Source organism: Hordeum vulgare, chromosome 4H, assembly GCF_904849725.1.
Source record: "Hordeum vulgare subsp. vulgare chromosome 4H, MorexV3_pseudomolecules_assembly, whole genome shotgun sequence".
Taxonomy (NCBI): Eukaryota; Viridiplantae; Streptophyta; class Magnoliopsida; order Poales; family Poaceae; genus Hordeum; species Hordeum vulgare.
In genome coordinates, this window is record NC_058521.1 from 120,186,907 (window position 1) to 120,212,526 (window position 25,620).

A 25,620-nucleotide genomic window follows, 5' to 3' on the forward strand; every position below is an offset into this window, starting at 1 on the left:
CTGTTGGATATTGACCGAGGAGTCACTCGGGTCATGTCTACATAGTTCTCGAACCCGCAGGGTCTGCACACTTAAGGTTCGACGTTGTTTTATGCGTATTTGAGTTATATGGTTGGTTACCGAATGTTGTTCGGAGTCCCGGATGAGATTACGGACGTCACGAGGGTTTCCGGAATGGTCCGGAAACGAAGATTGATATATAGGATGACCTCATTTGATTACCGGAAGGTTTTCGGAGTTACCGGGAATGACGAATGGGTTTCGGATGTTCACCGGGGGGGGGGGGGGGGCACCCACCCCGGGAAAGCCCATAGGCCTTGGGGGTGGCACACCAGCCCTTAGTGGGCTGGTAGGACAGCCCAAGAAGGCCCTATGCGCCATAGGAAGAAAATCAAAGAGAAAAGAAAAAAAAGGAGGAGGTGGGAAAGGAAAGAAGGACTCCACCTACCAAACCAAGTTGGACTCGGTTTGTTGGGGGGGAGACCTTCCCCCCTTGGCTCGGCCGACCCCCTTGGGGCTCCTTGAGCCCCAAGGCAAGGCCCCCCCTCTCCCACCTATATATACGGAGGTTTTAGGGCTGATTTGAGACGACTTTTCCACGGCAGCCCGACCACATACCTCCACGGTTTTTCCTCTAGATCGCGTTTCTGCGGAGCTCGGGCGGAGCCGTGCTGAGACAAGATCAACACCAACCTCCGGAGCGCCGTCATGCTGCTGGAGAACTCTTCTACCTCTCCGTCTCTCTTGCTGGAACAAGAAGGCCGAGATCATCGTCGAGCTGTACGTGTGCTGAACGCGGAGGTGCCGTCCGTTCGGCACTAGATCGTGGGACTGATCGCGGGACGGTTCGCGGGGCGGATCGAGGGACGTGAGGACGTTCCACTACATCAACCGCATTCACTAACGCTTCTGCTGTACGTTCTACAAGGGTACATAGATCACACATCCCCTCTCGTAGATGGACATCACCATGATAGGTCTTCGTGCGCGTAGGAAAATTTTTGTTTCCCATGCGACGTTCCCCAACAGTCCATTTATTTAAATGATTGTGGGTTCTTAATTAAAAAAATTGCCACTTAGTGTCGGCAGCATTTGGGTGAAGCAATCGTTTACATATTCATTTGTATATTATAGATACTTATCTCTCATTGCTATGTTATTAACTGGATTTTTTTATCTCTCCATTGTTTAGTAGAAAGACAATCCTCACTACGTATCAGTCTACTATATTTTTATAATGCCCAGAAACACTATATGTTTTCTATCTCAGCATGGACAAATTAATATTCATACAACAAATCACATGTGCTTGTTCTCTTTGCCGTTCCTCTCTTGGCTCCCTAGCCATCTGACTCATGTAGATCCTGCTCCTTTTAGCAAAAGAGGTTCATTGTACATCTTTATGGATTTGATTGCATATTGTTTTTTACTTAATCATTTACTCAAAAACATTACATGCCTAGGGGAAAGCAGATAGTTTGCATACTTTTCTTTCATTTTGCAAGATCTTTTATTTATTTTATTATGTTGTGTTTGGAACATGTGTCCTTTGTCAATGTGTCGGATAATTTTTGCATTCTTGTTTGGAGTTGGAGATAGACTCACATTTGAATACTTCTGTTTTCCTCAAAAAATGGAATGTTCTAGTTGATAAAATGCGACCTCAATAATAATGGTTATGGAAGTAAATATGATACACTAAGAAAATACTTTTATTATTGCAAACCTTTTGTAGTTGCCCTATGATTTAAGTTTGAAACGATTTTTCTCTATATTGATGTCGACGTAAGCCTGCAAGATGACTTCAGTAACGGGTTTCTCATGTACATGAAGAGACATGTAGCTGTTTACCTAGGCTAAAGAGAATACATATTTACATACATCAATCCCACACATTGAAAAATGGAACCATCATTATAGTATGGACCTTTTTATACAAAAATCCCAAGCAATATAATCGTCCAAAATTTCTATAAGCTTTTTTTGAATGAGAGTGCCCACTAAACTTGTGCAAGTTGGTTCATCTAATTTTTGTTACATCTAGCAAAATACAATTGGAATTCTTGTATTCTCCATATTATTACTTAGCATAAATTTTAGTCAAACAACTATAAGTGCAACTCAAAATTTTATATTTTTCTTGTTAAAACTTATGGCACGTTTTTGGATAGGGTGTATTTTTGTTTTGCTCCACGGTAATATAGTTTAAGTTTAAGGTAAATACCTCAGAGCACAAAAAAATACACTTGACCTAGACAAAGCATGAGAGATATGTTAGTAGATTTATATACATTGATAGAGTTGGTATAACTCAGAAGATAGCAATATCGAAAATATGTATTAGGGTGATCTACTCCAGCATGTGGTGCAGCAGCATACTTAGAAAAATGAACCAATGGCGATGAGCTATATAAAAAATATGGGGATGCTTCCACGTGTACAAAGTGAATGTTGGTCAGTGGTTAGATGATTGTAGTCTTTTTTTGCCGTGCAAACATAATACAGTGGCCTTGCAAATTGGCGTCTCCATATGTCCATATGTGAAAATTAATACATATTGAGCTTAGGTGGACCGAGAGAAATATAATGGCTTGCTGGTATCTTTATCTTTCCATTATCATCGTAGGTGGTACCAATCCATAAATTAAGTTCTACCATTTGCAAGACATGAAAATCAATATTTTTGACTAAGTCGGCTGGCCGAGGCATGCTTTGCTCTCAAGCCAATACTTCTAGTAGATATAGTCTCTGTAAGAGTCGATGGATTATGTTTGTAGTCCGTAAGTGTCAAGGCCAACATTTCCTATTTCCTTTTTCTAAAATTTCCTAATTAGAATATGACTCCATTTAACCGATGATTTCTTTCCAATTTCCTATTCAATGACTCCTTGCCTAATGAAATAAACTGAATCGTGGATATTGGTGTATTCGAATAATGAATGTTTAATATTTGATTAGTTTTTTCCTTATTTATTTTGACCCTTCTTTGTAATTATTTAGTTTTTCTTTTTAAAATATCAACCATCAAGTTCTAGCTGTTCTTTTTTCTCTCGACATGGCAGAGTAAAATAAAATATTGGTGGCCATATAGATTCCGTTTAGAATTATTTACACGTCCGTGCAATAGTTTGGATCAACACCCTGATGCATGCAGCTTGTGTGTCACAGGACAGTATGTTTTCCATTACTACGTACTTAGTTTTAATGCATGTGTCTTTGCCTAATATAGTGTTTCTGGTTTACTAGTTTGGATGCTTTTTACCTTGCATGCATGGTTCTTCAGCAGTAAACTAATCCACGTCCATCCAAATCGCATATATATATATATATATATGTGTGTCCTTCCCTTTTTAAAATATCAACCATCAAGTTCTAGCTGTTCCTTTTTTTTTCGACATGGCAGAGTAAAATAAAATATTGGTGGCCATATAGAGTCCGTTTAGAATTATTTACACGTCCGTGCAATAGTTTGGATCAACACCCTGATGCATGCAGCCTGCGTGTCATAAGACAGTATGCTTTCCATTAGTACGTACTTAGTTTTAATGCATGTGTCATTGCCTAATATAGAGTGTTTCTCGTTGTCGTGGATATAAGTCTGACAGTAGATGTATGGGGTACGAAAGGATGGGCAGAGCCTTAGCTACGGCGAGAATGTATGAGTTCAGACCCCTCTACGATGGAGGTAAAAGCCCTACGTCTCAGTGCTCTTGGGAGCTTAGTGTCGAGTGGATTATAGGATTACAGGAAGTGACAACCCTTGCACCAGTGGGGAAGGGCGGCTTATATAGAGTGCGTTGCCCTTCATAATGGCCCGGTGGACAAGGGTGGAGTAGTGGCGAATAAATGCCTACGTTACAGGTAACGTAAGCCTTAAATGCTAATAATGGTGTATGAAAACGTATGACCGTTGCCCTCCTGGGAGGTTACGATGTACAAAGTGGATTCCAGTCGGTATGTTAAATATGCTCCGAGTGCTCGTCGCCGACTGGATGATGGGGGCGTCCTTAGTTCAGTCAGAACTGTCTAAGGGCCTTGTCCTCTATGAAGGGTAGTCCTTGGGTAGGACCTATAGGGCAGACCTATGACCCTACCCTGGGACTATAACCCCATCATTAGTCCCCGAATGGATCGGGGTTGGAACGATAAAGTGATGTGTGGAGTATGGAACTGACTGGTATGGAGGTGACTTTACGTTGTTTGCCTCGATCCATTTTATCCTTTCAACCAGTGGTCCGAGTGAACATACCAGTGAAACGAACCGTTAGGGACCGAGTGCTTCCGCGGAATCTTTCGACGTGACTGGTCAAACTGACAGCGCCGGATTTTCCGGGATCCTCAAATTTCGTTTGCCGCGCGCTCAGCGGGGATGACGACATCACCATCGAGTAGGTTTTGCCTCCTCGATTACCGCGCCTTTATCTTCTCCACTAACCTCGCAGCGGCCGGTTGGGGTGATAAGATCTTGGGTCCACCTATTAGTGACCCAGTCGGAAGCCTATTTAAGCCTCCCCGACGGGATTTCCTGTTGCGCTGCTCATCTTCCTCTCATTAATCTCGCTCCTCCCGCAGCTCTCTGCACACCTCGAGCCTCCACCTCCTCCTCCTCCTCTGCGGATCCGTCGCCTTCGCCATGACGAAGGGGCAGACCAGCAAGCTCGAGTCGTAGAAGAAGAAGAAGAAGGGGGCGGCCCCTACTCAGCGGCGGCAGCGAGCGCTGCCGGCGGGTTGGATCCAGGGGGATTTCCTCCCCTCCTCGGTGACGGAGAATGACGTGCTAGAGCTGGTGGAGCATGACATGATCGTCAGCAAGTCCTAGAGGCTGCCGGAAGGCGAGACGGAGCCGGCGCCGAAGGAGGGGGAGCACGTTCTGTTGCTCAGCCATGTGTTCAGAGGCTTCTCCTTGCCTCCCCATCCTTTGTTCTGAGGTATCATGACTTACTTCGGCGCGCAGCTCCATCATTTTCCTCCAAACGCAATAGCCCATCTTGCTCCATTCGTCACCCTCTGCGAGTGCTTCATTGGATGTCCCCCTCACTAGGGGCTCTTTAAGTATGTCTTCTCCGCTAGATCCCAAACCGTCAAAAAGCTTAGCCAATCGGATGATAAAACCCATATCCTCCAGCTCTGCGGGGGTTTAGGTTTCCAGAAGAAAACAAAGTGTAGATATCCCTCCCTCCAGTTGTCCGAGTCAGTTAGGAACTGGCAATCGTCCTGGTTCTATTGCCAGGACATTGCTTGTCCGAATGCTTCGAGTGGGTTGCTTCCCTTTAGTTTAGACCGTCCGGGCCCTCCCAGGAAGCTTGCGCTCTCTAAGGGGGAAAGGATCCAGATCCAGCCTTTGGTCGACGCGCTGATAGCCATCGTCCGTAAGGGAGTCACCGGCACGGACCAGCCGCTGCAAGCCCGACACCACGCCATTTGGCACTACGCGGGGCCTTTGGATTCCACTCGGTCTCATCCAGAGGACGTGAGCGGGGAGACTGTGAGTGCGTGGGTCCGCGGCATCACAAGCGCGTGTGATAACCCCGTGGGAGCCCGGCGAGTGAAGCCCTTTCGCACCGAAAATCCTCCTCCGAATGAGGTGAGTTCATCTTGTCGAGTGCTTTTAATCTTCTTAGCTTTATTGCTTTTCTTGTCCCACCGACTGACGTTGCCGACTGTGTTTTGTGCAGGAGTGGACTAACTGGCATTCTGCAGTCTCGAACGGGAATCCAGCCGAGGAAGAGGAGGGCAGCCAGGAGGGCAGCGCGGATAGCACCGAGTACGTCTCCAATAGTGGGGAGACGGAGGAGGAGACGGAAGAGGAGGAGGAGGAGGATGGGGAGCAGAACTCGCCACCCTCACCACCAGAGCACCGAACCAAGCGCCGTCATGACCCCGCTGCTCCGCCGGCTCCTCCAACGGCCCCGAGTGCTCCGCCAGCTCCTCCCGTGGCCCCGCGTGCTTGGAGTGTGAAGAGGACCAGGGACGCTGCTGCCGAGCCCGTGAACCAGCCGTCCAAGGTGGCCAAACCTAGTGGGCCTAAGCCTCGGAAAGCTTTGCCTCGGATGAGGATCGCTGTTCCGGTCGCCTCAACGTAAGTGCCTTGTTCTTCCATCTTCCTTCAGTATCCGATTGAACTCCTCTTTTTGGGAACTCATGCTTATCCGTCGAGTGGATTTCACTCAACAGAGCTGCTACCTCTGCCACCTCTCTGCCGCACCAGGACGATGATCCCATGGACACGGATAATGCCGCCACGTCCCAGTAAGGTACGCTGTCATGACTCTGAGAGTTGTATTATTGTTTTGCGAGTGTTGTCTTTGATCTTGACCTTTTTCTGTAATTTCATTTTGTTCAGTCGGGCTTCCTTCGGAGGTGATCCATCTGGAGGACGACGACCAAAGGGGGTCGGAGCCAGCTTTGGCGCCTGTCCCTTGGGTTATCCCATCTACTACCGCTCCCACCATGAACGTGCCGTCGACTGAGATGGTGCCGCCGACCGAGACGGTGCCCCTCACGGCAGAACCGACTCGAGCGGAGCTCGGGATGCCCAGGGAGTCTTCTGCCACGCCGGGTCCATCAGCTGTTCAATATGACGCCCGACGCCTCCCGGAAGACCGGGTGGGGGCCGCCAAGGACGCCATGGTGCAGGTGGAGCTGATGGTGGGTGACGCCAAGGGAGCGTATGACTCCATCGCGTCTTTGTATAAGAAGAGCTTGGAGCTTCGGGACGATATCCGAGAAAGTGCGCTAGTAAGTGTTTACTTTCCTCTTGTTACCCACTTGGGGTTTCAGCGAAACACTCGGATACAGTAGGATGATTTTGCAGTGGGTTCACTCCGAGTGAACCCAGTGGGTGTAGTCCCCGAGACTTCTGCCGAGTGCTTGCGCCGGCAGTTGTCTTTATATGTATTTTCCGTAATCTAAACAGATAAGAGCTGATCTGCCCGAATGGTACCAGTGGGGGCATGCCGAGTGCACCCACTAGGTGTAGTCCCCGAGAGTAGTGTTACTCGGGTCGAGAGATAGGAATCTCATAGTGTTGTTGGTTCGTTATGGAGCTCAATTGGGCCGGCCTGTTCGAGCTTCATGCCAGTGGGGTCACTCTCAGTGAACCCACTGGGTGTAGTCCCCGAGACCGCTGTCGATTGCTTGCATCGGCAGGGGTCTGAAGAACTTTGAGCGTTGATTGTTTTGTCATATCTGTCGAGACTTTTCCTTGTTGAATGTGTCTGATCCTCCCTTTGTGTCTATTTGGCAGAAGACTTGTGAAATGGGATCTGCGTACAATGCTCTGAAGGCTGAGAAGATTCAGCTTGCTGCGGACTTGGAGGTGGCTGTGAATGACTTGGCTGGTGTGAAGAAGGCTCTTGCTGACCGAGAGAAATCTTTGGAGGAATCTCTGGAGACCAACAAGGCACTGGTGGCCGAGGTAGACAAAATGAAGAAGGAGAGATCCGACTGGATGGCTCAGCTGAAGGTGTTGAACACTCGGTGCATGGCGCAGGAAAACTACGTTAGCGACTGGGCGAGGAAGATGGTCGCATTGCTTGGTGGTAAGTTGTTGCCGAGTGCTTCTTGACTTTGGAGTTCACTCTGTCGTGCTTACTTTCTGCTTGTATTTTCTTCGCAGACTTCTGTCGGGACGTTGAGGCTGAAGCAGCCGAAATTGAGCGGTCGCTTGTTCCGAATGTTCCACTCGGTGATGAAGCTAAACGGGACATGCTCCGAGTGCATTCTCTCCTTAACAGGGTGGCCCTTTGATTGGCCGCCTGAGAAAAGTTGTCGGCCGGATCGACAAGGAGCTATTGCCTGAAGACGACTCCCGGAAAAAAATAGATGGGTTGATGACTCGGCTGGAGGATGTCCCAAGCAGAGTGCAGGCATGGAAGAAGTCTGCCGCTCGTTGTGGTGCGGACGTGGCGCTATCTCTGGTCCGAGTGCACTGCAAGGAAGCCCGCGAAGAAAAGCTGAAGACGTTGCAGGTCGCCAACACCAAGAAGCTTCGATTCGAAGATTTCATGGAGACCTTCCTCGACACAGCCACTCGCATTGCAGACGGAATCGACCTCGACACCTTTGTGGAGCCTGCCAGTCCCGGCGACGTTTGAAAAACTTTATGGTGAACGCACATTTACCTCGGTATGCCGAGTGGTATGTGTATTAAACTTTGGCCACTGCTGTTGGCCATCATATTCGTGGTTCGGTGTGGATAAACTTGATTCACACCGAGCCGACTGATCATAGATCCAACTTTGAATTCGAATCGGATCTTTTGCTCTTCTTTCGCTGAGTTTTTTTTTGACACGATTTTGGCTCGTGATTTTTGTTTAGCGTCTCTTGGTGAAGCCAATGGGAAACATGCGGAGCATGTAGTTGTCAGTTGTCTTCACATCCACATGAGCCTCAATGAGGGTCTGCTAAGCCTCCGAGTGCGCACTCGGAGCGAGCTTTTATTTAGGCGACTCTGGGTCGCGGCTAAGTCTCCGAGTGTGACTATTAGTGTGCACTCGGAGCGAGTTGTTACTTAGGCGACTCTGGCTCGCGGCTAAGTCCCCGAGTGTGGCTGTTAGTGCGCACTCGGAGCGAGTTGTTACTCATGTAGTTCTCAGTTGTCTTCACATCCACATGAGCCTCAATGAGGGTCTGCTAAGCCTCCGAGTGAATCTCGAGTATACACTCGGAGGAAGCTTTTTTACTTAGGCGACTCTGAGTCACAGCTGAGTCCTCGAGTGTGACTTTTCGTGCACACTCAGAGTGAGTTGTTACTCATGTAGTTATCAGTTGTCTTCACATCCACATGAGCCTCAATGAGGGTCTGCTAAGCCTCCGAGTGTATCTCGAGTATACACTCGGACGAAGCTTTTTTACTTAAGCGACTCTGAGTCGCAGCTAAGTCTCCGAGTGTGACTTTTAGTGCGCACTCAGAGCGGGTTTTTACTTAGACGACTCTGGGTCGCAGCTAAGTCTCCGAGTGTGACTTTTAGTGCACACTCGTAGCGAGTTTGTACTTAGGAGACTCTAGGTCGTAGCTAAGTCTCCGAGTGTGACTTTTAGTGCACACTCGGAGCGAGTTTGTACTTAGGCGACTCTCGGTCGCAACTAAGTCCCCGAGTGTGACTTTTAGTGCACACTCGGAGCGAGTTTGTACTTAGGCGACTCTGGGTCGCAGCTAAGTCTCCGAGTGTGACTTTTAGTTCACACTCGGAGTTAGTTTTTTGCTTAGGTGACTCTGGGTCGCAGCTAAGTCCCCGAGTGTGACCTTTAGTGCACACTCGGAGCGAGTTTGTACTTAGGCGACTCTGGGTCGCGGCTAAGTCTCCGAGTGTGTCTTTTAGTGCACACCCGAGCTAGTTTTTTGCTTAGGCGACTCTAGGTCGCAACTAAGTCCCCGAGTGTGACCTTTAGTGCACACTCGGAGCGAGTTTGTACTTAGGGGACTCTGGGTCGCAGCTAAGTTTCCGAGTGTGACTTTTAGTGCACACTCGTAGCGAGTTTGTATTTAGGCGACTCTGGGTCGCAACTAAGTCCCCGAGTGCGACTTTTAGTGCACACTCGGAGTTAGTTTTTACTTAGGCGACTCTGGGTCGCAGCTAAGTCCCCGAGTGTGACCTTTAGTGCACAATTGGAGCAAGTATGTACTTAGGCGACTCTGCGTCGCAGCTAAGTCTCCAAGTGTGACTTTTAGTGCACACTCGGAGCGAGTTTGTACTTAGGCGACTCTGGGTCGCAGCTAAGTCCCCGAGTGCAACTTTTAGTGCACACTCGGAGTTAGTTTTTTAGACCGGAGTGTGCAAATGCGGAAGAATTTTGAATCAGCAAGAAATCAATCTGCTTTGTATTACTTCAATGATACTTGTTCTTTACATTGTCTCCATCGACGGTTATGTGTAGAAGCGTTTCAGGAGATCTCCATTCCATGCTCGCGGCTCATCCGTTTCCCTGTCGAGATTGTAGAGTCGATATGCTCCGTTGTTCAGCACCTTAGAGATGATGAAGGGTCCTTCCCAGGCGGGAGCCAACTTGTGTGGTCTCTTCTGATCCACTCGAAGCACCAGGTCGCCTGCTTGGAATGTGCGGCTCCTGATGTGTCGCGCGTGAAATCGCCGCAGATCTTGTTGATAAATTGTTGAACGAGTCAGTGCCATCTCGCGCTCTTCTTCTAGAAGATCCACTCCGTCTTGCATGGCTTGCTCTACTTCGGCTTCGGAGAAGAGTTCGACTCGTGGAGAGTTGTGAAGCAAGTCACTCGGAAGGACTGCCTCTGCTCCATAAACGAGGAAGAACGGGGATTGCCCTGTAGATCTATTCGGAGTTGTGCGAAGGCCCCACAGCACCGAAGGCAGCTCGGTGACCCATGCGCGGCGGCATGTCCAACTTCTCGCACGAGTCGAGGCTTCAACCCTTGAAGAATAAGTCCATTCGCCCGCTTTGCTTGCCCGTTTGTTTGGGGGTGCGGCACGGATGCAAAATCCACTCGGATACCTTGGCCTGTGCAAAAACCTTTGAACCTGTCCGAGTCAAAGTTCGTGCCATTGTCGGTTATTATGCTGTGCGGAACCCCATATTTGGCGATGATATCTCTAATAAATTTGATGGCCGTAAGGGCATCAAGCTTCTGGATGGGCTTGGCTTCAATCCACTTGGTAAACTTGTCGACTGCTACCAGCAGATGAGTGAATCCTCCCTTGGCATGTTCTGAATGGTCCGACTGTATCTAATCCCCACAAGGTGAATGGCCAAACCAGAGGAATTGTCTTCAGTGCAGACGTTGGCTTGTGGGACTTGTTTGAATAGAACTGACAGCCTTCGCATCGGTCGACCATATCTTTTTCCATTTCATTCGCCTGCAACCAGAAGAAACCAGCTCTGAATGCTTTGGAGACGATTGCCCTTGAGGAGGCATGATGACCGCAGGTTCCTGAGTGAATTTCTTCCAAGATTAACTGTCCCTCCTCAGGGGAGATACACCATTGAAGGACGCCTGAAACACTTTCCCTGTACAACTGGCCATCAATGACGGTGAAGGACTTCGACCTGCGGACGATCTGCCTAGTTAGGACTTCATCTTATGGTAACTCTTGCCTCATGATGTATGCAATGAACGGCATAATCCATTCATAAATGACAGCTAGAATCTCCATGATCAAATCAACCACAGCGGGGACCTCGACTTCAGTCGGATCTGTTGAGCTCTTCGGTTGAACTGGTTCCTCTGAAAAAGGATCTTCTTTCACCGAGGGGAGGTGTAGGTGCTCGAGGCAGACATCACTCGGGACCGGTCTCCGAGTGGATCCAAGTTTTGCCAATTCATCTGCTGCTTGGTTTTTCAGTCGGGGAACATGGTGAAGTTCCAGACCTTCGAACTTCTTCTCGAGCTTCCTTACTGCGTTGCAGTATGCAGTCATGGTGGGGTTCCTTACGTCCCATTCCTTCATTACTTGATTAACCACCAGATCTGAGTCGCCATAGACCATCAGGCGACGGACGCCGAGTGTGATGGCCATGCGCAATCCGTAAAGGAGAGCTTCGTACTCTGCTTCGTTGTTGAAAGAATCAAAATGTATCTGCAACACATACTTGAGTTTATCACCTTTTGGGGATATGATCACTACGCCGGCGCCGGAGCCATTCAACATCTTGGACCATCGAAGAACATGGTCCAATGAGCCGAGTAGATGTGAGTCGGTTGCTATTGTTCTACCCATTCTGCTATGAAGTCAGCCAGAGCTTGAGACTTTATAACTTTCTTGGCTTCGAACTTGATGTCGCAGTATAGCATCTCCATTGCCCACTTTGCCACTCGGCCTGATGCACCCCGATTGTGGAGAATTTCCGACAACGGAGCATCAGATATGACAGACACCGAGTGGTCTTGGAAATAATGAGCCACCTTCTTTGCAGTCATGTAGATCCCATAAATAAGCTTCTGATAATGGGGATACCTCTGCTTGGAAGGAGTCAGGACTTTGGAGACATAATATACTGGCCGCTGAACCTTGTACGCTTTGCCTTCTTTTTCGCGTTCGACTGTCAGAACGGTGCTGACGACTTGATTTGTAGCCGCGATGTATAGAACAAGGGGTTCTTTACTGAGTGGGGTAGTAAGAACCGGCTAGGTGGAAAGCAGGGCTTTGAGGTCGTCGAATGCAATTTGGGCATCGTCTCTCCACTCGAAGGTATCTGACTTCTTTATGAGTCGGTACAGAGGTAACGCCTTCTCGCCGAGTCGAGCGATAAACCTGCTCAAAGCCGCTAGGCAACATGTGAGCCTTTGAACATCATGTATTCTTACCGGCCGCTCCATTCAGACAATGGTCCCGATTTTTTTCGGGGTTGACATCGATACCTCGTTCGGAAATGAAGAAACCGAGTAACTTCCCGCTGGGAACGCTGAATGAACACTTGGCTGGGTTGAGCTTGATATCGTACCTACATAGGTTGGCGAATGTTTCTACCGATCTGGTCAAGGAGGCATTTTTGGATCATGCACATAGAAGTTGCTCCTGCATTCTTCAAACCGAATGGCATAGTGATGTAACAGAAACACCCGAATGGGGTGATGAAGGCTGTTTTTAATTCATCCGGACCATACAGACGGATCTAATGATAGCCCGAATAGGCATCAAGGAAGGATAAACGCTCGCAACCGGCAGTCGAATCAACAATTTGATCAATGTGGGGGAGCGGGAAGTGATCTTTCCGACAGACCTTATTGAGATGCTTGAAATCGATCCACATACGGAGAGACTTGTCCTTCTTGGGCACCATGACAACATTAGCGAGCCACTCGGAGTAGTGCACCTCGCGAATGAAGTTGGCTGCCAAAAGTTTAGCCACCTCCTCTCCGATTGCCTTCCTCTTGTGCGCGGCGGACCGACGCAGGCGTTCTCGGACGGGCCGAGCAGCAGGATCCACATGTAGTCGGTGCTCAGCCAACTCCCTGGGTACACCTGGCATGTCAGCAGGCTTCCATGCAAAAATGTCCCAGTTCTCACGGAGGAATTGGATGAGCTCGACTTCCTATTTTGGATCAAAGGTGGTGGAGATGTTTGTCGGGGCAGCGGCGTCGTCCGTCGGGTGGATGCTGACTTTCTTCGTGTCTCCCGCCGACTGGAACGCGGACTCGGAAGTTGGCTTCTTTGAACGCATCAGGTCAGCGGGGTCGGCGGTCTTCTTGTACTCATCCAGCTCGAGAATAGCCATCTTCTGATCGGCAATCCTCGACCCCTGCTGCAAAGACTCCTCGGCCCGCTGCCGATTGCATGTGACTGTAATCACACCTTTGGGGCCTGGCATCTTGAGCTTCAAATAGACATAACATGGTCGGGCCATGAAACGCGCATATGCCGAACGACCTAGAATCGCATGTTATGCACTCTGGAAGTCCACCACCTCGAATGTCAGCTTCTCCTTGCGGAAGTTCTTGTCAGAGCCGAAGACGACATCCAACGCAATCTGGCCGAGTGATTTGGCCTTTCGTCCTGGGACGACTCCGTGGAACTGCATACTGCTCTCGCTATGTTTGGACATCAGAATGCCCATCCCCTTGAGAGTGTCGGCGTACATGATGTTCAAGCCGCTGCCACCGTCCATGAGGACTTTGCGCAGCCTGACTCCTTCCACCACCGGGTCGACGACCAGAGCTTGCCTCCCTGGGGTGGGTACGTGTGCTGGGTGGTGTGACTAATCAAAGGTGATCGCAGTCTGTGATCACTTGAGGAACGTGGTAGTGGATGGGGTTGCCAAGTTCACCTCCCGGTGGAGCAGCTTCAGTCGACCTTTTCTTTCCACATTAGCAAAAGTCATCAACGTTGCATGGACTTGGGGGAACGGATCCTCCTCTTCGCCATCCTGCTCGGTGTCCTTCTCACTCGGCTGTCCGTCGCCGAATCCTTGGATCAGGAGGCGACACTGCCGAGTGGTATGCTTCGGCAATATGACATTGCCTTCTTCATCCGTCTTCGTGTGGATTGGACATGGTTATCTAGGATGAAGTTTCCTGACTGCTTCTTCTTGGGGGTGTACTGAGCTTTCCCCTTGCCTTTGAACTTGGCATTCGTAACGGCTGCTGCCTCTGCCTGCGGAGTGGATTGAGCTTTCTGCTTCTGCTTCCGATTGTTGTTCCCATGTCCATCGGCGACTGACTTATGCTTGCCGCTACGTATGCGTTCCTCTTCTTCGCCATTTTCATAGCATGCGGCTATCTCCATCATCTTGCTCATGGAGATGTCGCATGTTCGACCAAACTTCAGGTACAGATCTCTGTACCGCACGGCTGCCTTGAAGGCGCAGACTGCTTGATGTTGTGTGACGTTCTCCACCGTGTGGTAGAGGGTCGCCCAGCGCTGGATGAAATCGCACAAGGGCTCGTTCTGCTTCTGGACACAGTGCTGGAGCTCTACGAGACCAGCAGGGCGTTTGCACGTACCCTCGAAGGTCCTGATGAAGACTCGGGACAGATCTGCCCAGCTGTAGATGCTTGACGGAGCCAACTGGTTTAACCAAGCTCGTGCCGAGCCATCGAGCATCAGGGGGAGATGTTTCATGGCGACATGGTCATCTCCGCCATCGATCTGGACCGCCACTCTGTAGTTGTCCAACCAAGTTTCTGGCTTGGACTCTCCTGTGAACTTGCTGATACCCATCGCCAATCGGAAGTTGGGAGGGATGTCAGCTGAACGGATGGCCCGACTGAAGCACTCGGGGCTAGAGACGACGGCCCTGCTTCCATTCGGACGGTCTCTATCGTGACCATCACGGTGGGCTCAACTTCTGTCAACCTTCTTCTGGGCGATGTACCCTCTTGCGTCAGGTCTTGGATCATGCGCATCACCGACCGAACGATGATCATCGTGATGCCGGGGCCCGTAAGGCCCACCCCGCGGAGGAGTACGCGAACGGCGACGATCTTCTGGATGAGACCGAATGGGAAGCGGATTCCGACTCGGGTCCCTGGAACGGCTGCCTCCTCTGCGCCGCTGATGAGAGTCAGGACTGAAAACCGACCGATGCGTGTCCGTGTGAACAAAACTTTTGTGGATCCTATTGTGCGACTGGGAGACCGCCGAATTTTGCTGCTGCGCCGTATGCAACAGGGCACGGATCTGCTCGATCCCTCTACCAGCCTATGAATCAGTCGGCTGGAGAGAATCGGCAGCCAGGTTGAGGATGGGTGTGCGGAACACCTCGACGTTGCTCTGGCGAGTGCGTCGACTGGCAGAACGATGGTGCTAACGACGAGCGCCGGATGATTCTTCGACCTCATGCTCGTTTCGACTAGTCCGGATGGGACTTTCATGGGAATCGGCCATGAGAACTTCGGCTGCAGGCCCGCGACCTGGGTACTCGGAGGGTAGCTCAGTCGGAACTGAGTCTAAGCACTGGGATGGCGGCGGGACCACAACCGATTCGAGCACCGCCACTTGAGAGGACGCGCTCTGTCGCGCCTGGGCGTGTGGCACCCAACGCCAGAGCCGCGGACGACGGGATCGCTTGTTGCGGCGCGTGACGGGGGCGAAGATCGACACCGGAGTCGATGGCTGGAGAAGAAGAACACCGCGGGAACTGGCACGGAAGTGCGTAGCCCCGCGACTGGGAAGCGCCTCGGCGTCGAGGGGTGCATCCTGAAGCCATGCCAAGTCGTCGGCGATGAAGGAGAGGGCACCGAAAAGGATCTGACGACCCATGCACAAATCTCCACCGGACGACATGACGAAAGTATGAAATCGCAAACTCGCCGGAAGTCGCTTAGACGCCTGCCCCACGGTGGGCGCCAACTGTCGTGGGTATAAGTCTGACAGTAGATGTATGGGGTATGAAAGGATGGGCAGAGCCTTAGCTACAGCGAGGATGTATGAGTTCAGGCCCCTCTACGGTGGAGGTAAAAGCCCTACGTCTCAGTGCTCTTGGGAGCTTAGTGTCGAGTGGATTATAGGATTACAGCAAGTGCCAACCCTTGCACCAGTGGGGAAGGGCGGCTTATATAGAGTGCGCTGCCCTTCATAATGTCCCGGTGGACAAGGGTGGAATAGTGGCGAATAAATTCCTACGTTACAGGTAACATAAGCCTTAAATGCTAATAATGGTGTATGAAAACGTATGACCGTTGCCCTCCTGGGAGGTTACGATGTACGGAGTGGATTCCAGTCGGTACTTTAAATATGCTCCGAGTGCTCGTCGCCGACTGGATGATGGGGGCGTCGTTAGTTCAGTCGGAACTGTCTAAGGGCCTTGTCCTCTATGAAGGGCAGTCCTTGGGTAGGACCTATAGGGCAGGCCTATGACCCTACCCTGGGACTATAACCCCATCACTGGTTTACTAGTTTGGATGCTTTTTACCTTGCATGCATCGTACTTTGGCAGTAAACTAATCCACGTCTATCGAAATCGCATATATATATATATACATATATATATATATATATATATACACTAGCAGAAGGACCCGTGCGTTGCAACGGAAAAAAAATGATAATCTTCAAGGATGCTGATCATATTACGTCCTTCAAATTTTAGGACATTTCTTGAAATACATGAACATTTTTTGAATTAGCAAACATTTTTTTCAATTGCACTCAAAAAATAATACACAAACTTTTTTCTCAAAATCATGGACTTTTATTGCTTTCACCAACATTGTTCTCAAAGTTATGAACATTTTTCTGAATATGGGAATACTTTTACAAATATCCCGAGCATTTTTTGAATTCACAAACATTTTATGTTTTCTTCAAAATTCAATTTCAAAATTCTCAGTTTTATAAGTTGCAAAAGTTTTTCAAAAGTTGATATTATTTAAATTTAAAAAAATGGAACATAAAATGAAAATAATAAATGAGACCAAAAATAGAGGCACGAACTGTTTTTAAGATTTTTACACGGACTTTTGTTTAAAATTATTGACTTTTTTCATTTTACAGACATTTTATAAAAGTTTAAACATTTTTTTGTATATGCAAACATTTTTCAAAACTCCTAAGTAGTTTTTGAATTGTCAAAAAAAATTATGTTATTGGAATATTTTATTTCAAAATTCTCAGTTTCTTAAATTTAAGAAAAGTTATTTGAAGTTCTAAATTATTTAAAGTAGAAAAAAATGGAACTGAAAAGTAAAATAAAAAACTAAACTAAAAGGACAGACGGCCACGCATGGGAGGTGTGCTGCATCTTTTTCCAATGCCCAGAGCGTAATATAGGAGGTGTCTACATTGGCCGGCCCAGTCCAAAGATTTTACTATTTGGAACGTTTCCTGTGACTTATAAGTGGCAATTGTGGGTAATTTTCATGAACTTTATGGGCAATGTTAATGACGGACGACAGAAGCACTAATTGCTTTATTAGTAGGTAAAGATATATATGTGTGTCCTTCCCGAATACCACGTACAATAAAAAATGGTATGTGTTTCCTGAAAAAGTCTAGGTAGTGGCTTAATCATTACCGTTGATACATCTTAGTTTTAAGAGTATCAAATCTCCATCGTTCGTTTTCTATCATTTTAAGTATATAATAGATAGATGTGCCAAGTAAAGCCTTTACGATTAGTTTGGGTGATAGTTGTTTGATCACGTTGAGAAAAGACAGAAACTTTCTGCTCACGAAATTAATTTTCATTTTTATTCTGGAAGAGATTTTGAGTTGATTCATTTTGCTGCTGATTGATATGCAAATTTTCCAGACGTTCGTAAGTTTTCAGATTTTTTGAGATATCAGAAGTATACGGAATATACAGATTGCTACAGACTGTTCTGTTTTGACAGATTCTGTTTTCTATGCATTGTTCTCTTATTTTGATGAATCTATGGGTAGTATCGGGGGGTATGAACCATGGAGAAGTTGGATTACAGTAGATATAATGTTAATATGAATTTATAATGAGTTCACAACAGTACTTGAAGTGGTGATTTATTTTATTATACTAATGGATCTCACGAAGTTTTGTTGAGTTTTGTGTGATTGAAGTTTTCAAGTTTTGGGTGAGAGCACGATGGATGAAGGAATAAGGAGAGGCAAGAGCCTAAGCTTGGGGATGACCGAGGCACCCCAAGGTAATATTCAAGGAAGACTCAAGTATCTAAGCTTGGGGGTGCCCCGGAAGGCATCCCCTCTTTCGTCTACAATCTATCGGTAATTTTACTCGGAGCTATATTTTAATTCGTCACATGATATGTGCAAATGCTTGGAGCGTCTTTTGTGTTTATTTTTCCTTTTTCTTGTATGCACCATGCTGGTACGAGAAAGTCCTTGGTTGGCTTTATAGAATGCTTCTTGTGCTTCACTTATATCTTTTGAAGTTTGGATTGCCTGTTTCCCTACACTTAGAAAACCGCCATTTGTAGAATGCTCTTTTGCTTCACTTATATTTGTTAGAGCGGGGCATATCTTTTGTAGAAAGAATTAAACTCTCATGCTTCACTTATACCTATTTAGAGAGTTAACAGGAGTTGGTCATTCACATGGTTAGTCATAAAATCCTACATAAAACTTGTAGATCACTGAATATGATATGTTTGATTCCTTGCAATAGTTTTGCGACATGAATATGTGATATTAGAGTCATGCTAGTGAGTAATTGTGTATTCTTACAAATACTTGTGTTAAGGTTTGTGATTTCCATAGCATGCACGTATGGTGAACCGTTATGTGATGAAGTCGGAGCATGATTTATTTATTGATTGTCATCCTTTGTGTGGAGGTCGGGATCGCGCGATGGTTAACTCCTACCAACCTTTCCCCTAGGAACATGGGTGTAGTACCTTGTTTCGATGACTAATAGACTTTTGCAATAAGTATGTGAGTTCTTTATGACTAATGTTGAGTCCATGGATTATACGCACTCTCACCCTTCCACCATTGTTAGCCTCTCTAGTACCGCGCAACTTTCGCCGGTGCATTACACCCACCAAATAGCCTCCGTCAAAACAGCCACCATAGCTACCTATTATGGCATTTTCATAGCCATTCCGAGATATATTGCTATGCAACTACCACCGTTCCGTCTCATGACATGTGCCACCACTTCCATATTGCCATTGCTTGATCGTAAGATAGCTAGCATGATGTTTCCATGGCTTGTCCGTTTTTTGATGTCATTGCTATGCTAGATCATTGTCACGGTACACTACCGAAGGCATTTCATATAGAGTCATCATTTCTCTAAGTATTGAGTTGTAAGTGTGATGATCATTATTAATAGAGCATTGTCCCATGTGAGGAAATAAAAGAGGCCAAAGATGCCCACCAATATATATATATATATATAAAGAGAGGCCAAAGAGCCCACAAAAAAATGAGAGAAAAGAGAGAAGGGACAATTGCTACTATCCTCTTTCCACACTTGTGCTTCAAATAGCACTATGATCTTCATGATAGAGAGTCTCCTATGTTGTCACTTCCATATACTAGTGGGACATTTTCATTATATAACTTGGTTTGTATATTCCAATGACGGGCTTCCTAAAAATTGCCCTAGGTCTTCGTGAGAAAGCTAGTTGGGTGCACACCCACTAGTTTCTTTTGTGAGCTTTCATACACTTATAAGATCTAGTGCATCCGTTGCCTGGCAATCCCTACTCACTCACATTGATATCTATTGATGGGCATCTCCATAGCCCGTTGATACGCCTAGTTGATGTGAGACTATCTCCTCCTTTTTTGTCTTCTCCACGACCACCATATTCTATTCCACCTATAGTGCTATGTCCATGGCTCACGCTCATGTATTGCGTGAAAGTTGAAAAAGTTTGAGAACACTAAAGTATGAAACAATTGCTTAGCTAAAATCGGGGTTGTGCATGATTTAAATACGTTGTGCGGGGAAGATGGAGCATAGCCAAACTATATAATTTTGTAGGGATAACTTTCTTTGGCCATGATATTTTGAGAAGACATGATTGCTTTGTTAGTATGCTTGAAATATTATTGTCTTTATGTCAAATGATAGACTATTGCTTCGAATCGATCGTGTTTTAGTATTCATGCCATGATTAGATTATATGATCAAGATTATGCTAGGTAGCATTCCACATCAAAAATTATCTTTTTTATCATTTACCTACTCGAGGACGAGCAGGAATTAAGCTTGAGGATGCTGATATGTCTCCGTCGTACCTATAATTTTTGATTGTTTCATGCCAATATTCTACAACTTTCATCTACTTTTGGCAACTTTTTATACTATTTTTGGGACTAACATATTGATCAAGTGCCCAGTGCCAGTTCCTGTTTGTTGCATATTTTTTGTTTCGCAGAATATCCATACCAAACGAAGTCCAAATGTAATGAAAACTTACGGGGATTTTTTTGGAATATTTTTGATTTTTGGGAAGAAGAATCAACGCGAGGCGATGCCTGGAGTGCCCACAAGCCCTGTCGCCGCGACTAGGGGGTGGGCCCGCGGCAGGAAGGCTTGTGGAAACTCCTTAAGGCGGTTGGAGCCCTTCTTTCGCCACAAGAAAGATAATATCCGGAAGAAAATTGTGTTAAAATTTAGCCTAATCGGAGTTAAGGATCTCCGGGAATTTAAGAAACGGTGAAACGCATAATCTGGGACCGCAGAAACAGAAGGACATAGAGAGAGAGATCCAATCTCGGAGGGGCTCTCGCCCCTCCGCCGCCATGGAGAGCATGGACCAGAGGGGAAACCCTTCTCCCATCTAGGGAGGAGGTCAAGGAAGAAGAAGAAGGAGGGGGGCTCTCTCCCCCTCTCTCCCGGCGGCGCCGGAACGCCGCCCAGGACATCATCGTGTGCCGGTGATCTACACCAACACCTCCGTCATCTTCACCAACATCTCCATCATCTTCCCCCATCTATATTCAGCGGTTCACTCTCCCGCAACCCGTTGTACCGTCTACTTGAACATGGTGCTTTATGCTACATATTATTATCCATTGATGTGTTGCTATCCTATGATGTTTGAGTAGATTATCGTTGTCCTATCGGTGATTGATGAATTGCTATGATTGGTTTAATTTGCTTGTGGTTATGTTGCTGTCCTTTGGTGCCCATCATATGATCGCGCGCGTGGATCACACCATAGGGTTAGTTGTATGTTGATAGGACTATGTTTTGGCAGGCTAGAGTGACAAAAGCTTCAAACCTAGCATAGAAATTGATGCATATGGGATTGAAGGGGGACAGATATATCTTATTTCTATGGTTGGGTTTTACCTTAATGAACGTTAGTAGTTGCGGATGCTTGCTAATAGTTCCAATCATAAGTGCATAGAATTCCAAGTAAGGGATGACATGCTAGCAGAGGCCTCTCCCACATGATACTTGCTATCGATCTAGTAACGTAGTCAATTTCTTAGGGACAATTCCGCAACACCTACCACCACTTTTCCACACTCGTTAGACACTCGTATTTGTTTATTTTTCAAACCAGCCCCTAGTTTTATTTACGTGTTCTTTACTTTCTTGCAAGCCTATCCTATCACTCCTACAAAGTACTTCTAGTTTCATAGTTGTTCTAGGTATAGCGAACGTAAAGTTTGCGTAGAGTTGTATCGGTGGTCGATAGAACTTGAGGGAATATTTGTCCTGCCTTTAGCTCCTCGTTGGGTTCGACACTCTTACTTATCGAGAAAGGCTACAATTGATCCCCTATACTTGTGGGTTATCAATCAGCTCCATGATGTGGTCTGCCCAGGCGTCGAAGCCCCCTTGCATCGGTCATTAGCGGAGCATCTCGCTCGCCATCTGTAGCGCATCGTGTGCGCTGAGGTCCCCTAGGTTGATGCGACGCGTCGTGGATGCTGGGGGATCCTTCCAGCCGCCTTGTCCCTGGGCGGCGCTGGTGGTTGCGGCGGTGGAGACGATATTGACGATCTGGTATGAGTCGCCTGGTACCATCACGCCAATGCATGTGCTTCCGGCCGTTGCGGTATGACGGTTGGAAGCCAGCTCGACGAGGCTCGAAGAAGCTTGTTGGGCGCCGGCCATCGGAGTAGCGGGCTTAGGGAAGATGAAGCTCGGAGAAGACCTTGACACGTCCCCGTACCTAGCGTGCCAAATGTTGGATTTCGGGCTTCGCAAAACCCTTAAGATTTGAACTCAGGGGCGTGTACGAAGATCTCTCTCGGTCTCACCCTGCCTAGCTCGCTACTCACTTTGGATGGCAAAGAACTCACTCGATGGTGAGGAAGACACAGAACACAGCAGTTTACCCAGGTTCGGGCCGCTGAGAAGCGTAATACCCTACTCCTGCTTTGGTGGATTGCCTCTCGTGGAGGTTGGTGGATGAACCAGTACAGTGTTTGAGGGCCTCCGGAGGCTAGTGGTCTTGTGTGGCCTGGGTGTGTGGACGAATGGATCGGATCGGGGTGGATTAGATTGGATCCGGGACCCCCCTCTACGAAGTAACCTATCCGCTATATATAGCAGCAGCCCGGGTCCTCTTCCCTTATCGCAAGGGCGGGAAGGGATCCTACAATGACAAATCTTTGAAGGGGAATAGGGGAACATGCTCCCCTGCCCCAAAGGTGGTCTTCGCATGCAAAAGTGGCTGTAAGTGCAGCAGGGATGGGTCCAGGGGTGACGCCCGTCCTGCTGGCGGGCGGTGATGTCCTTGTTGCACCAGAGTGGAAACCTTTGGGAGATGCCTTCGTAACCCGCGTAAGTCCTTGCCCCCTTTGCACTAAAGGGGAAACTGCTCCGTCCTGCTATTCACTGCTCGCTTGTTCTTTCCCGCATCATCCTTGACTCCTGAGGTTGGGACTCGCCTCGGAATATCCGCCACTGTGGAGGGGTCCTGAGGAGGCCCCCTATGGGTCTTGATGCTGTCCCTCCTCGCGAGGCTCGATCCCTCACGAGGGCCTTGCCTTGAGTGGTGTCGGGCCTGTTGGTTTTGGTCGATGAAGCGGGCCAGCCGTGGGCCGCAGGCAGGCAGGTCTGGGTACGCCCATTCCCAGAACACCGACACTAGTTGCAAAGTTCTATCAGTTTTATCACAAATCAAAGTACTAATTGCAAGCCCCGAGGGAGAGGGTTGTTAGGAATTAACCATCATGCAACTCTGACTCAAAACTACACAAGGATTTCAACAAGGAATAGAAATGCTCACAAATCATCACCATGCCTTTTTAAATTTTTTAGATGAACATGAAGTTTATCATTTCTTAATATCGAGACCTGTCTGAATTAATAATAATGCACTCACACCTTTTTCATATCACCACATCAATGTCATTAACCCACAATTTCTCTATATGTGCTACATGATGGTTTTTAATTAACACTCAGTGAATACTCATTATTCTTGATCTAGTCTTATGACCCATGCAAATTACCGTCACTATTTGTGCAGCTCTCAAACAAATATAAGTGAAGAACAAGAGCATCATATTTCAAGAAACTCTACACGCCACCGGGCTCAAAAAGATATAAGTGAAGTACTAGAGCAACTACTAAGCTCAAAAGATATAAGTGAAGCACATAGGGTATTCTAACAAGTTGTGATGATGTGCTATCTCTCTCAAATAGGTGTGTACAACAAACAAAATTTGTGTAAAACTGAAAGTAAAATAAAATAAAAGCAAATGACGCTCCAAGCAAAACTCATGTCATGTGATTAAAAAAAGTATAGCTCCAAGTAACATACTGATGGATGGAGACGAAAAGAGGGGATGCCTTCCGGGGCATCCCCAAGCTTAGATGCTTGAGTATTCCAAGAATATTACCTTAGGGTTCTTGGGGCATCCCAAAGTTAGGCTTTTTCTACTCCTCAATCCTTTGTCCATCGAGACAATACCTGATGGGGTTATAGTCCCAGAGTAGGGTCATAGGCATGCCCTATAGGTCCTAACCCAAGGACTACCCTTCATAGAGGACAAGGCCGTTAGACAGTTCCGACTGAACTAAGGACACCCCCATCATCCAGTCGACGACGAGCACTCGGAGCATATTTAACGTACGGACTAGAATCCACTCTCTACATCGTAACCTCCCAGGAGGGCAACGGTCATACGTTTTCATACACCATTATTAGCATTTAAGGCTTACGTTACCTATAACGTAGGCATTTATTCGCCACTATTCCACCCTTGTCTACCGGGCCATTATGAAGGGCAGCGCACTCCATATAAGCCGCCCTTCCCCACTGGTGCAAGGGTTGGCACTTGCTGTAATCCTATAATCCACTCGACACTAAGATCCCAAGAGCACTGAGACGTAGGGCTTTTACCTCCACCGTAGAGGGGCCTGAACTCATACATCCTTGTCGTAGCTAAGGCTCTGCCCATCCTTTCGTACCCTACACTTCTACTGTCAGACTTATACCCACGACAGTTGGCGCCCACCGTGGGGCAGGAGTCTAAGCGACTTCTCGCGAGTTTGCGATTTCATACTTTCGTCATGCCGTCCGGTGGAGATTTGTGCATGGGTCATCAGATCCTCTTCGGTGCCCTCTCCTTCATCGCCGATGATTCGGCGTGGCTTCGGGACGCGCCCCTCGACGTCGAGGCGCTTCCCAGTCGCGGGGCGACGCACTTCCGTGCGAGTTCCTGCAGTGTCTTCTTCTCTAGCCATCGGCCCCGGTATCGATCTTCGCCCCCATCGCGTGCTGCAACAAGCGATCCCGTCGTCCGCGGCTCCAGTGTTGGGTGCGACACGCCCACGCGCGACAGAGCGCGTCCTCTCAAGTGGCGGTGCTCGAATCGGTTGTGGTCCCGCCGCCATCCCAGTGCTTGGACTCAGTTCCGACTGAGTTACCTTCCGAGTACCCGGGTCGCGGGCCTGCAGACGAAGTTGTCATGGATGATTCCCATGAAAGTCCCCTCCGGACTGGTCGGAACGAGCATGAGTTCGGAGAATCATCCGGCGCTCGTCGTCAACACCGACGTTCTTCCAGTCGACGCAGTCGCCAGAGCAACGTCGAGGTGTTCCGCACACCCATCCTCAACTTGGCTGCGGCCGCCAGGATAGCCGATTCTCTCCAGCGAACTGATTCAGAGGCTGGTAGAGGGATCGAGCAGATCCGTGCCTTGTTGCATACGGCGCAACAGCAAAATTCGGCGGTCTCCTAGTCGCACAACAGGATCCACAACAGTTCTGTTCACACGAACACGCATCGGTCGGTTTTCAGTCCCGACTCTCATCAGCGACGCAGAGGAGGCAGCCGTTCCAGGGACCCGAGTTGGAATCCGCTTCCCATTCGGTCTCATCCTGAAGATCGCCGCCGTTCGTGCACCCCACCGCGGGGTGGGCCTTACGGGCCCCGGCATCACGATGATCGTCGCTCAGTCGGTGAAGCACATGACCCAAGGCCTGACGCAAGAGGGTACATCGTCCAGAAGAAGGTCGACAGAAGTCGAGCCCACCGTGATGGTCACAATAGAGACCGTCTGAGTGGAAGCAGGACCGTTGTCTCTGGCCCCGAGTGCTTCAGTCGGGCCATCCGTTCAGCTGACATCCCTCCCAACTTCCGATTGGCGACGGGAATCAGCAAGTTCACAGGAGAGTCCAAGCCAGAAACTTGGTTGGACGACTACAGAGTGGCGGTCCAGATCGGTGGCGGAGATGACCATGTCGCCATGAAACATCTCCCCCTGATACTCGACGGCTCGACGCGAGCTTGGCTAAACCAGTTAGCTCCGTCAAGCATCTACAGCTGGGCAGATCAGTCCCAAGTCTTCA